Raw genomic sequence first — 4,184 nt, 5'->3', positions numbered from 1 at the left:
TTGGTTTACTTGGTAATAATGCTCCAATTATTTTATCTTTCTGAATAAAATGCCAGTGTCTGTTTAAAATTTTTTCAATTTTTTTATATTGTGTGTTAAAAGGGAGAACTATATTTGTACGTTCTAATCCTGGCATTTTTTCTTGTTCTATCAGATTATCTTTAGGGGTTTTATCAAAAAAGGACTGTCTATCTAATCTTTTAATTTTATTTAATGATTCTTCAATACATTTTATTGGATATTTTCTGTCTACGAACTGTGATTTTAGGATTTCTGCTTCTTGTTCAAAAGTTTCATTATAAGTACAGTTCCTTTTCAGACGTCTAAATTGGCTGCTAGGAATGTTAAGTTGCCACCTAGGTAAATGACAGCTGGAATACAGAATAAAACTGTTCCTAGCTGTAGGTTTTTGGAATGTGGAACATAGTAATCTATTCTGTTCAACTTTAATATTCAGATCCAAAAATTCTAGGTGTGTCTTACTGATGTTGGAGGAGAAGCGAAGGTTCAATTCATTTATATTAATTTGATCCAAAAAGGAATTCAATGTAGTTTCACTTCCCCTCCAGATAAAAATCACATCATCGATATAGCGGTACCATAGCACCAGGTCCGACCCCAGCTTGTGGTCTATATTTAATGTTTCCCACTCAGCCATGAATAGATTGGCATAGCTGGGGGCGAACCTGGTGCCCATCGCTGTTCCGGTAATTTGTAGATAGTAGCCCATGTCAAAGTAAAAATAATTATGTTTTAAAATTAATTCCACTCCCTCCGCTAAAAACTCAATTTGTTCATTGTGGAACATTTTACTATTTTTAAGTTGATTTTTCATCGCTAATACTCCTTGTGCATGATCAATTGATGTATATAGTGTCTGTACATCTAGGGTACCTAGGATCCATTGAGGGTCATATTTTAATTTTTCAATGATATTTACAATTTGTGTTGTATCTTTGTTGTAAGACCTAGTTTTTTTCACAACCGGTTGAAGTAGGTTGTCTATATACTGGGAAAGATTTGCCATTAAGGAGCCAATGCCCGAGATGTTTTTTTTTGCGCTGTGTGACAGGTATAGGTTTAATCACAGAATTAGACTTGTATCTGCACGGTAGCGTGTGTGTTAAGTTTTTCTGAATGACACTATCAGCACCTTCAATGTAAGATATCCTTTTTGGGATAGATTTCAAGTAGGCCTCATATAGCAGAAACTAGTTATTTTGAGAATGGCAAATTTGGGAATAGTTTTTTCAACCCAGAACAAAAAGTGTGCTTTTACGGTCACTACAAATAACTTGACCAGCTAAAACAGTACAAATTTGGTTGAATAGAAATGTCAGGTCTATTTTTTAGGCGCTGGGTGACAGGTATAGGTTTAATCACAGAATTAGACTTGTATCTGCACGGTAGCGTGTGTGTTAAGTTTTTCTGAATGACACTATCAGCACCTTGAATGTAAGATATCCTTTTTGGGATAGATTTCAAGTAGGCCTCATATAGCAGAAACTAGTTATTTTGAGAATGGCAAATTTGGGAATAGTTTTTCAACCCAGAACAAAAAGTGTGCTTTTACGGTCACTACAAATAACTTGACCAGCTAAAACAGTACAGATTTGGTTGAATAGAAATGTGAGGCCTGTTTTTTTTTGCGCTGTGTGACAGGTATAGGTTTAATCACAGAATTAGACTTGTATCTGCACGGTAGCGTGTGTGTTAAGTTTTTCTGAATGACACTCAGCACCTTGAATGTAAGATATCCTTTTTGGGATAGATTTCAAGTAGGCCTCATATAGCAGAAACTAGTTATTTTGAGAATGGCAAATTTGGGAATGGTTTTTCAACCAAGAACAAAAAGTGTGCTTTTGCGGTCCCTACAAATAACTTGACCAGCTAAAACAGTACAGATTTGGTTGAATAGAAATGTGAGGCCTGTTTTTTTTTTGCGCTGTGTGACAGGTATAGGTTTAATCACAGAATTAGACTTGTATTTGCACGGTAGCGTGTGTGTTAAGTTTTTCTGAATGACACTCAGCACCTTGAATGTAAGATATCCTTTTTGGGATAGATTTCAAGTAGGCCTCATATAGCAGAAACTAGTTATTTTGAGAATGGCAAATTTGGGAATAGTTTTTCAACCCAGAACAAAAAGTGTGCTTTTACGGTCACTACAAATAACTTGACCAGCTAAAACAGTACAGATTTGGTTGAATAGAAATGTGAGGCCTGTTTTTTTTTGCGCTGTGTGACAGGTATAGGTTTAATCACAGAAATAGACTTGTATCTGCACGGTAGCGTGTGTGTTAAGTTTTTCTGAATGACACTATCAGCACCTTGAATGTAAGATATCCTTTTTGGGAAAGATTTCAAGTAGGCCTCATATAGCAGAAACTAGTTATTTTGAGAATGGCAAATTTGGGAATAGTTTTTCAACCCCGAACAAAAAGTGTGCTTTTACGGTCACTACAAATAACTTGACCAGCTAAAACAGTACAGATTTGGTTGAATAGAAATGTGAGGCCTGTTTTTTATTGCGCTGTGTGACAGGTATAGGTTTAATCACAGAATTAGACTTGTATCTGCACGGTAGCGTGTGTGTTAAGTTTTTCTGAATGACACTATCAGCACCTTCAATGTAAGATATCCTTTTTGGGATAGATTTCAAGTAGGCCTCATATAGCAGAAACTAGTTATTTTGAGAATGGCAAATTTGGGAATAGTTTTTCAACCCAGAACAAAAAGTGTGCTTTTACGGTCACTACAAATAACTTGACCAGCTAAAACAGTACAAATTTGGTTGAATAGAAATGTCAGGTCTATTTTTTAGGCGCTGGGTGACAGGCTCAACTTGCCCCTGATGTAGTATATGGCCAAAAAATAACCACACTATTGATGGTTAAATGCACTTGGGTGACACAGGCTCAGCCTGCACCAGATGTAGTATATGGCCAAAAAATAACCAGACTGTTGATGGTTAAATGCACTTCGGTGACACAGGCTCAGCCTGCAGCTGATGTAGTATATGGCCAAAAAATAACCAGACTGTTGATGGTTAAATGCACTTCGGTGACACAGGCTCAGCCTGCAGCTGATGTAGTATATGGCCAAAAAATAACCAGACTGTTGATGGTTAAATGCACTTCTGTGACACAGGCTCAGCCTGCAGCTGATGTAGTATATGGCCAAAAAATAACCAGACTGTTGATGGTTAAATGCACTTCGGTGACACAGGCTCAGCCTGCAGCTGATGTAGGATATAGCAAAAAATAACCACACTATTGATGGTTAAATACACTTGGTGATAGCTTGTGCTGGCGCACCACAAGCCACAATATGGCCGCCGATCACCTCAGAAAAAAGTGATCTAAAAACGCTCTGGGCAGCCTCAAAAAAGTGAGCAAGTCTATATTAGCACTTCAATGATCCACAGCTGCAGATCGATCACAGAATGAAGTCTTTTGGAGGAGTTAATCTGCCTAATCTCGCCCTAACGTCGCAGCAGCAACCTCTTCCTATGCTTGAATCAGCAGCGTGACATGCAGCGCTACGTGACCCAAGCTTATATAGAGGCTGGGTCACATGCTGCACTGGCCAATCACAGCCATGCCAATAGTAGGCAAGGCTGTGATGGCCTCTTGGGGCAAGTAGTATGACGCTTGCTGATTGGCTGCTTTGCAGCCTTTCAAAAAGCGCCAAGAAAGCGCCGAACACCGAACCCGAACTTTTACGAAAATGTTCGGGTTCGTGTCCGTGTCACGGACACCCAAAAATTCGGTACGAACCCGAACTATACAGTTCGGGTTCGCTCATCCCTACCCTCCACCTCTCCTCTGGGAGCAGGGTTCTTTTTCATGAAGAAAAGGACGGGGGTCTCAGACCCTGAATCGATTATAACCTGATTCGTATTAAGGAGGGAGATGAATGGAAAACTGCCTTTAACACCCCAGAGGGACACTTTGAGTATCTTGTTATGCCATTCGGTCTCTGCAATGCCCCAGCTGTGTTTCAGAACTTTATTAATGACATTTTTAGAGAACTTATCAGCAAAGTTATGATTGTTTATCTAGATGATATTCTTGTCTTTTCGTCTGACTGGAAGACCCATGTTTCTCATATCAGATTGGTTCTTAAAATCCTCAGGGAGAATCATCTCTCTGTTAAGTTGGAAAAATGCGTGTTTGGAGTTC

The sequence above is a fragment of the Bufo bufo genome, chromosome 3 (genome assembly GCF_905171765.1).
Source record: "Bufo bufo chromosome 3, aBufBuf1.1, whole genome shotgun sequence".
Lineage (NCBI taxonomy): Eukaryota > Metazoa > Chordata > Amphibia > Anura > Bufonidae > Bufo > Bufo bufo.
This window is presented reverse-complemented; position numbering follows the sequence as displayed.